Consider the following 10402-nt stretch of genomic DNA (forward strand, 5'->3'; position numbering starts at 1 on the left):
TCAGCCTGTGCCCTTCTGGGCACCTCACAAGCAACAGCCATTGAACAATCAACGTCCTCATGGAGAAAACGCACCAAGGTGGCCGCTTCTCCCTGCCCCCAAGCCCTGGCACGGGGCTGGGGCGGCTGCCAGAGAACCAGGTCTCCAGGCAAGCTAAGCCGAGCTGGGGTGATTCGCAGCTTCCCCCCAGCTCTGGGCTTCGAAGGCAGAGCCAGGAGGTGTGTCAGCCAACCCTGGAGAGCCAACCAGCCCCTCCGACCCCCAAGCCCAAGGGGGAAGGCCGGGCTGCAGGAGCTCAGCCGTTGGATGGAGGCAACAGCAGGCCGCTCAGCTCAGCTTCCCCGTTCTCCTGCCGAACCCCAGCCTCGGCCCTGCAACTCCAGCAGGACCCTCCATCCGCCCCGGGAAGGTCATCAGGGACGCCATGCCCAGGCAGGCTGACCAGCCAACTCCGCTTCTGTGGCTACCCTCCCGCCCCTGCTGGCCTGAGCTCTTGACAGCCCCTTTCACGCCAAGCTCTGTGACCAGCCCCCCAATTTCTTTACACGCCAAGGGGCAGACTCTGGTCTCAGTGACCCGGGCACGGCGCCCATGTGCATAAAGTCACAGCTGGGGTGACCAGATCGCACGTGTGAAAAATCGGGACCGGGGTGGGGAGTAATAGTCGCCCATATAAGAAAAAGCGCCGACTATGGGGACAGTCCCTATAAAATCGGGACATCTGGTCACCCGAGTCACAGCCAGCACCGTCACTGCAAGGCAGCTGCCCGAAAGACACACCAGCTGAGCACAAGAAATGGCAGGGAACCCCGTATCCAACGGGAAATATGGGGGAGGGATCTGAGAGGGGGGGATGGCTCCGCTTGGCCTCTGACAAGGATTAGGGGCTAACACTAGCCAGGCTGGTAATTGGTGCTGTGAGTCTACAGCTAAGGACTTCCGAGCAGTCTCCAAACCCCACAGCGTTCCCGGGGCGAAGGCGCCACACAGACTTTCCGACCTCCGAGCAGATCATCTCCTTAGCCGATCTCAAACCCCAAAGAAACCTCTGCCAGCCCAACTCCCTCTGGAGAGACCAGTGAGCTACCCTCATGGCCCTTCTCCCCCCCTAAGCTCCCCCAGGTGAAGACACCAACACCCCTCTCCCCCCGACTCCACCCACTCAGCCACGCTCCCCACCCCAAGGGCGAGCGAATGAGCGAACTGACCTACCGGTGGGATCCTGAGAAGCCTCCAAAGCCTGCCAGCTGGGTTCTCCTCCTGGAGCCCTGTCTCAGCTGTGGTCGCCTGCCAGCCAGGGAGATGGTAAAGAGACCCGCGATCGAACCGGAGGCGCTTCAAACTCCTGAGTCATGCTCACCTCCCTAATCTCTCTGGCCCACCAGCCCGGCGCGCTCTCCTGCCGCTGAGAGATTCACCCTTCCTGCGGCCCCATAAACAGCGCTATCTGGAGAGACCATCTTGCAGAACCTAGCCTTCCCCTCCCTGCCCCTGGCCGTGGCCGCCACCTTGCCCAGCCCCCCGCCCTGAGCCTCCATCTCTCTCGCTCGCTACTAACTTCACTGACTTTTTAAATTAGGTTTAATTCCCCTTTCCTTTTTCTTTTTTTTTTTTTTGTTTGTGGGTCGTGTTGATGGCCCAGCTCATGTCCTTGCAATATCTTGTTTACCAATTTCTGGGGATTCCCTTTGGGGAAAGCCCTGGGTGGAACCCTTCTCCAGTTTTGTTGATTTAAAAAAAAAAGTGCGTGTGGTGAAGCATCTCCCGGGCTGACGTTATGGGAGGCATTTGAAGCCAGGGCTCCGGTCCTGCCGATTTCACTGCACGGGTGTCTGTATTTACTGGCCCTGTCCATACCACGGTTAGCCAGGAGTAGCCCAGTGGCATAGCACGCCCCCAGTGCGCTTGGCATCACACCCGGTGTTTGGACTCAGTAGCCCACTCAGGGCCTGGCCCGCTCAGCTCAGCTGCCTGGCCTGTTAACGTCGAAGGAAACACTCCCATTGACTTCACTGGGCTTTGGGGGCAGGTTCCAGGCACATTCTGCGTGGATGCATTTGAAACATTCCCCGGCACAACAGGGTTGTTCTACCTGGATGTACCGGCTGTGCAGCCACAGGTTCTAGGTATGTCAAGGCAGAACGTACTCAATGTATTGCCAAATAGCACATCCTGGTAGAGCTCACCTGTCATGCTGCTGAACGGCCCAGCCGCATCAGGTAGGACACACCTGCCAGGCGGCCAAGCGTTCTAGATGTGTTTTACCTGCCCGTACGGTAGCGCCGCACGCATGATCTACCAGGATGTGCCTGGAATGTCCAACATCATGGCCGGCGTGTTCTACCTGGATGGATCTAGAACCAGAGTCTTGTGTCGTCTCTGATTTGGCAGCCTGGAATCTGCCATGGGAGCCACCCTACACCGCAGGTGTAGGCTGTGAGCTTTCATTGCTTCTTCCTGAATCACCTTCCTGGCCCTTGTGGTTGTGAGAAACTTGAGAGCGACCCGTGTAGAGATGGCCGAGCTGCCAGCTCTCCCCACAGTGCAGTTATGGGTGCGTAACTACAAAATCTGTGGCATGCTCACAATGTCGGGGAAGAGCGACGGGAACTGTATTTAATCTGAAAATAAATAACAAGAGATCAGGCGGCTGATCACATCCTTTATTTGCAGGTTCAGTTCCGCAGAAACCCGCGCAGCTAGCGCAGAACATCCAGCCCGCTGCAAAATCCAGGGTCCCTCGCCACCGTCTGTAGGGCCTTGTTGCTGCAGAGAGCGCTGGGCACTGCTGAGACCATGCAGCAGCAGGGCAGGGGCGTTACATTTTGATGTACCCAGAATGCTCAGCTGCAGAGCAGGCGTGGGCTGCCCGGACGTACCCAGAATGCTCAGCTGCAGAGCCGGCGTGGGCTGCCCGGACGTACCCAGCATGCTCAGCTACATCCCTCCAACTGGCATCTCAGCAGAGACCTTGTGGACCCCAAATGGCCAGAGCATCAATGCGCCGTAGCGCTCATTCCCGGTGCCTGCCTTTTTGGCCCTTCTCGCAGCAATAGCAGAGTGATACAAACCCCACCCAGCCCTCCTCGCTGGTAAAGCCGGTAAAGCCAACCCAACCATTAGGTTCTCTCCATGCCACCGTGGCCAGGGGACACGGCATTATAGGCAGAGGAAGAGGCTTCTCCAGCTCTGCCATTGACTGACTAGGGAACCTTGGGCTGCTTCCCAGAGGGATCAAGTATTTGCCTTTCCTGTTGATTCCAGGCTATTAGCCTCCCTGGGTGTCCATTTCCAGCTCTGTGACATGCCTGGGGCTGGCGTGTGGTCCATGCTTGGGCATCCGACTATGGATCATGCCTAGGGTGAGAGAGGCAGCATGGTGGCCCGGACAGGGCGCTGGCCTAGGATTCCATTCATAGAATCATAGAAGATCAGGGTTGGAAGAGACCTCAGGAGGTCATCTAGTCCAACTCCCTGCTCAAAGCAGGACCAATCCCAACTAAATCATCCCAGCCAGGGCTTTGTCAAGCCGGGCCTCAAAAACCTCTAAGGATGGAGATTCCACCACCTCCCTAGGGAACCCATTCCAGTGCTTCACCACCCTCCTAGTGAAATAGTGTTTCCTAATATCCAACCTAGACCTCCCCCACTGCAACTTGAGACCATTGCTCCTTGTTCTGTCATCTGCCACTGCTGAGAACAGCCGAGCTTTATCCTCTTTGGAACCCCCCCCCTTCAGGTAGTTGAAGGCTGCTATCAAATCCCCCCTCACTCTTCTCTTCTGCAGACTAAATAACCCCAGTTCCCTCAGCCTCTTTCATAAGTCATGTGCCCCAACCCCGATCATTTTCGTTGCCCTCCGCTGGACTCTCTCCAATTTGTCCCCATCCCTTCTGTGGTGGGGGGATCAAAACTGGGCGCAATACTCCAGGTGTGGCCTCACCAGTGCCAAATAGAGGGGAATAATCACTTCCCTTGATCTGCTGGCAATGCTCCTACTAGTACAACCCAATATACCGTTAGCCTTCTTGGCAACAAGGGCACACGGCTGACTCATCTGAGCTTCTCGTCCACTGTAATCCCCAGGTCCATTCCCACCTGTGCCCTGCGTAACCTTGGGAAAATCCAGGAACGGCGCCAGGGTTTTTGGCGCCCTAGGCGGGGGTCCTTCCGCGCTCCCGGTCGTCGTCGGCAATTCTGCAGCTGGGGGGTCCTTCCGCACTCCCAGTCTTTGGGGCACTTAGGCGGCGGGTCCCGGAGCGAGTGAAGAACCCACTGCAGAATTGCTGCCGAAGACCCGGAGCGCGGAAGGACCCCCTGCCGCCGAATTGCCGCCAACGGCGGCAAAATGCCACCCCCCCAAATCCTGGTGCCCTAGGCGACCTAGGCGGTCGCCTAAATGGAAGCGCCGGCCCTGAGAAAATCACATCCCCCTTTTCCGTGCCTCAGTTTCCCCACCTGTAAAACAGGGTCAGCCCCTCCCCACCTCTGCACAGCCCTTTGAGGTCGGTGGTTGAAAAGCACAGGAGCACGTCAGTGCAAATTGTTCTAGATTTCACAGGCTGGCCTGGAGTGGACGCACCTCGGACAAGAGACAGCAGGAAACACGTGTTTCAGCCACCCAACCGATCGGCAGCTGATGCCAAATCGAACGAAACCTGGCCAGCGAGATGCTACTCTGCACAGACTGGTTTTGCGCCATCCACTTATTTTAAGCCGCATGGACGACCTGTGTCTGCGACACGCGTAACAAAGGCTAAAAAGCAGCTCTCTGCTTTCTGTGCAGCCCCTTGCGGGAGCTGAGTTCCAGGGACACCACAACCCCTCGTTCTATCTCTTACAGACAGGAGAACAAGCCAGGGTTGATACGGCGCCTTTCTGGCAGCTTGGCAGGGGAGAGGTGGGTGGAATGTGGGTGAGCTCTGTGCATGCGCTGCCTGGGCGTGGGGGACCAGGTGGGTGTAGCAGGGCTGTGCACGCACGCCGTGCCTTTGTGCGGGTGGGAGATTGTGAGCTAGCGTCTGGGCACACCTCTGGGGACCAGCCCACGCACGTCAGGCTCCGGGGACCCGTGACTCGTTAGTGTGAGTGACCTGGTGTGAGGGTGTGCGTCGGGGGCATCCACGTGGGGGTGTGTGCGTGGGGTGAACGAATGGGGGTGAGTGAACAGACCTCCCTGGAGCTCTGTAAGTGACCGAGGGCCACCCCTCTCTGACTCAGGGGCCCCCAGCGCCAGCTTCCCCTTTGCACGTGCTCAGTCCTCACTGGGTACAGATGCTTTCAAAGGAAAATATGCAACAAGAGATGGGGGGGTCCATCCCACTCGCCTGCCTCCTTCAACCTGCTTCCCCTCCCCCCACCTACCTCTCTTCCCTTTGCCCTCCACCAACCCCCACCCACCTCTCCCCTCCCCACCTCTCGCCCATCCCTCATTTCAGATCAAAATTTCCCCCCATCCCACCCACGTTTGCCAGTTACCCCAGAGACGCCGAGCCAGCAGCTGGGTCCTGCTCTCAGCCCCCCTGGTGTGAACCCCCTGAATTCAAGGAAGCCCCAGTGCACCCCGATGTCACTGAGCTTATCACCAGCCCCCTGCAACTGCAGTTCTCTCGCGCCCCCTCAAAGTGGGTTTTATTGCACAGCGCTAGGCATAAGCAGACTAAGCAACTGCTTAGGGCCCGGAGCAGCTCCAGGGGGCCCCCATTCGCTTTTGTAGTATGTGTTGTATGTGGGGCAGACCCCCCCCAAAATATTCCTGCTTAGGGTCCCCAATGGACTAGCACCGCCTCTGCGTCAGCAACTGGCCATCACCTGTGTGAGCCACCTCTCCGCCCTGGCTTGAGTCTGAGGAGGAGAGCATGGGGTGTATGGCTCCCAGCTGAAAGGGCAGAGCTCAGAAAACAGAGAGGAGCAGAGATCGGACACGGAGGGACAGCGGCAGGAGAACCCCCGTGCCCCGAAACTGTACCTGAAACAGGAAACAGCCTGGAGCCATTTCAAAGCCCTGAGTGTTACAACCCACACCACAGTGCAGAGGAAGAGGGTCTGGCTCATTCACATGGGTCTTTGGGACCCAGCTGCTTTCTTTCCATTCGATCAAAGGATGGGAGAGACGACATGCCCACAAAGGGTTAAGTCAGTGCAGACACCCGATCGGGCATCGCCAATGTCGCCCTGGCCCATTTGGCCCCAGAGGTTATCAATACACCGTGTCAGCATGATCAGCCGGCTGGTCGAAGATGGAGTGAATCCACAGCCTGGCCCTGCTCAGCCGTCATGTCCCTCCCAACAGGGAGTGTGAGACAGGAGCCCACGGCAGGTGGGCCTTGTCCACCCTTGGCTTTGGCATATGGCTCCCCAGCCAGGACAGGCCCAGACGGCACAGTGGGAAAAGCCCCGGCTGTTGTCAGAGGCTTGTCTTCACTAGAGCACGGATACCACGGGTGTGTCCGCGTGGGCATGCGACGGCCGGGATAGTCGCAGCAAATGCCCCACGGAGACAAGGCACCAGACACGCAGAGGGAGGGGTGCTCTGTCTGCAGGATCCACCCCTGCCTAGGGATGTTTGCCCCAGTGTAAATACATCTCTGTGGTACAGTGGGTCCTGCCACAGGCTGGCTGGCCTTTTTAGGGGAGATGATTCAGCCCCACCTGTAGCAGATACTTCCCTTGCCTCGGCAGGTAGAGAAAATAGGCCATGTGACTCAATCAGGCCTCTGGGATAAATAAGAGAGAGAGGGCAGGGCTGGGTCCTGAGAGAAGCTTGCTGAAAAGAGGAAGGCTCCTGTAGGCTTGTCTATGTCCCACATAAGCCCTGAGAGCAGGAGTCTGTTGAAGTGGGCTGGGAGGTTTGCTCCTGGGTGCAGTGTAAACACACCCTGCAAGACTAGGACCGCAGCAGATTGGGTTTGCCTGTTGACCCCTCTGAGCCAAAGAGAAGGTGGCCCTGGGGCAAGGCAAGACTCCAGGCAGGCCAGAGGACAGACTGACCCACAGGTAAGAGGGATTGGGTAGACAAGCTGTTATTTTGAGTTCCCTTTTGGATGTGGTTACTCTAGAAGGTGTGGCCTTCTAGTTCATGACTCTGGTGGTGGGCCAAGCTGCAAGTCTGGGTAGCTGAGGAAGGGTGGTGGAGAAAAGACAGGGCTGGAGAGGAAGGCTGGGCTGGTGGTTAGGGCATTAGTCTAGGCTGTCCAAGACCTGGGTTCAAATCCCTGGTCTGCCAGAGACTCCCTATGCAACCCTGGGTGGATCCCTTGGCTTTAGCAAGGGAGGAGGTGAGACTGGATGATTAAAAATAGTCCTGACTGGCTTTCAATCTATGAAGCAGGCTGAGAAGTGGACATGGAGACAGGGCTTCTATAGAGTCCCCCTTGGCCACAAAGGGATTCCCTGGAGCTAGCAGCCCAGGGATGCTGATGTAAACTACTGGGGTGAGCTTAAATGATCAGATGGATCTGTGACGGCTGCCAAATGAATTCAGGGAAGTCCTATGGCCTGTGTGATGCAGAGGCCAGACTGCAGGCTCACAATGGTCCCTTCTGGCTCTAACCTCTGAACTTCCATGAGTTGTGTTTTGGGAGGTTTCTTAAAGCCCCCAACTCCTGAGTCATGTTGTTTACATGAGAATCTCAGCCATCACTTCTTTTCTTTACAAAATAAGATTCTAGCCCCCTGCCCCTCCCCAGCTATGGAGAAAAGCTTGAAAAATGAGACTCCAAAAGCTTCCAACGCCCGGCTGCAAAAAAATCTGACCTTGCTCATCACTTAAAATATCACGACTTTAAGCTGATCTTGTGCTTTTTGAAGGGCTGACTCCTGACTTGTTTTGAACGCTTGGGGTGGTGATGCCGGGTGTCTGCAGCAGAGACTTGCATGCAAGTCACAAGCCCGCTGCTACTTTATATAGGTGGGAGAGAAAGACCGAGGGAAGGGGCAGGAGAGAGGATGTCGGTGCTCCAGCCCTCTCCGTTTGGCAGCTCAGAGGGGCACCGGGGAGGGGGTTGTGTGTACATGCACTCGATGCCCATCTGACTGTTTCACTGCTGGGCTTGGAGGCTGCATCCGGAAATCGAGGGGGAACAGAAACCAGCCTGCAGTGTGGGAGAAACGGTGACTGAGCCGAAGGGAGGTGCGGAGGGGGGTGTCTCTCTCTCACACACATGAAATGGATGCAGAGGAAGAGACCGATCTGGTCACACAGGACATGTGCATTCCAAGACCTGCTCCTGTACTCGTGCCATGGGAGGGGAGCCCTGTGCTCGCAGGGTCGGGGGAATGACTGGGGAGGTGGCAGGTGGCACTGGGCAACATGCAGCCTGCCCTAGAGGAAGGGGGGCCCATGTTACCACAGAGGAAAGTGCTCTGGCAAATCAAGGTTGTTTCTGGGCTTTCTAAAAATGCAATTCTCTCCCCCACCCCCCTGGGGGGGGGGGGAATATGCTTCTGTAGTGCTAACCACTAGACACACTTCCTTCCCAGAGACGGGTATAGAACCCAGGAGGCCTGACCCTGCCTTAACCACTAGGCCCCACTCTCTGTAGTCTCTCCAGACCCCATTCCATGGCAGGTGTAAGAAACACCTTCTGGAGCCCTGGGTTTAAAATGACCGGCATCTGCATCCAGTCCCTGATCACCAAGCTAAACCAAGGGCTGCCACTGGATAGCTTCATTGGATGAGCCTGGCTGGTGGCCAGGCTGTGAGGCTTGCTTGGTGGGAGGGGTGGGGGGGGCTGACTGCCTTCTGCTGCAGAGACCGACAGACAGAGCTGTGTGATTAGCTTTATCTGTGGGGAGAGCCCAGGGATCCTAGGTTATCTCCGCGCTACCAACCGCCCCACTCCCTCCATGTCACCAGGGACTCTGCCAGGTCTCCCCGTCCTTTTTAAAGACCTGGCAAAGTGCTTCTAGGGATGGGAACACTCCGTTAACCCTTGCTGTGCCGTGCTGCCCTCCCACACCCAGCCGGGATCATCCCTGCAAAGCCCTTAAGCACCTGCCTACATCCCATTGACTAAGGCCCTTGTTCAGCGCCTCACTAGCAAGAGGCACACGAGCTCCTCTTGTGGTGCCTAGAAACTAGGTTTGAATTTGGGAGGGGGGTGAAGAACCCTCTGCCCACCGTTGCGCTCTCTGCAATGTGTTCTCCGCACCCTGTCTAGCGCCAAGGGGCTTTGGCGCGTTGATCTCTACCTAGGGGACTACTGGGTGCTCTGAAAACTGAGCACCGCCCAAGTTCTAATGTGCCGATCCTCCCGACATCCCCATGATGTAGGGAGAGCAGCGCTGCTGTCCCCATGTTCTGGATGGGAAACTGAGGCACAAAGAGATTAAGACTTGCACAAGGTGTTGCAGGAAGAATCAGTAGCAGAACACACACACCCTCCCCCAAGTGTCTCCCCAAAAAACCCCATAAAGAGACGAATGGCAGCCACTAGCCCTCTGCCTGGCCCACCCTTGCTCCCACTGGGCAAACCTCCCTGGGAGTCAAGTGGCACCGGAATCAGGCCCATCACACACGATGTGCTGTGCCCACTCTGAGCAGCAGGGGGCAGAAGCTTCTAAGCTGCTGTTATAGTCACCTTATTCTTTGTATATCCTGGATATACAAAGTAAACACAGTGAAAGACCCTGCTCTGAAGGGTTTCCAAAGAAAGACCTGGAGAAGGAGTATTAAGAGCAGGGACAGTCTTTTTGTTCCATTTGTACAGCGCCTAGCGCAATGGGGCCTGATCCAGGACTGGGGCTCCTAGGGGCTAGAATACTTCATAACTGTCTCTATTTCACAGATGGGGAAGGGACTGTCCCAGGGAGCTTGGCATGGAACCCCGGTCCTGTGGGTGCCAGGCTAGTGCTGAACGGCAGTTCATTTTCTCTTGGTCTGAAAAGCTTTGGTGATGTAATCGAAGCTTGGGAACTGGAGCCTGCGTCCTATCCATCCTGTGAGTGAGTAACCCTTGGGCATAATCCACGCGTTCTCCGCGGTGCGGAGGGCGAAGGAAACGGAGGGTGAGCGAGTGGAGGCCATTTCCAGCGGCTGCAGCTTCATCTCCAGCTCAGCCGTCCCGGTGTTGGAGTATCTCCTGCTCTCCATGCCACGCATACCCCCAGGGCGCTCTGGTTCGTGTTGTCTGACTTAGTGTGCCCAAAATCCTTATTCAGCCACGTGCGCATCAAAAAATGGGATTTGCCCCCTGCAGAATTTGGATTCCTTAGTCATTCCCTCCACGGTCCAAAGCTCCGGAATCTTGACCCCTTATTCAAATCCCCTAGGAGGCGAGACCTGAGCCTGCGGGCTCCTAAATGACGCGCCCCGGCCTTTGGCCTGGCCCTGAGCCGGGAGAACAGACAGATGGGCTCCATTTACCTACCTCCCACTCATGAATAAAAGCTCTTCTTGGGC

This window comes from Terrapene carolina, unplaced genomic scaffold (genome assembly GCF_002925995.2).
Source record: "Terrapene carolina triunguis isolate 2854851 unplaced genomic scaffold, T_m_triunguis-2.0 Scaffold193, whole genome shotgun sequence".
NCBI classification, from domain to species: domain Eukaryota; kingdom Metazoa; phylum Chordata; order Testudines; family Emydidae; genus Terrapene; species Terrapene triunguis.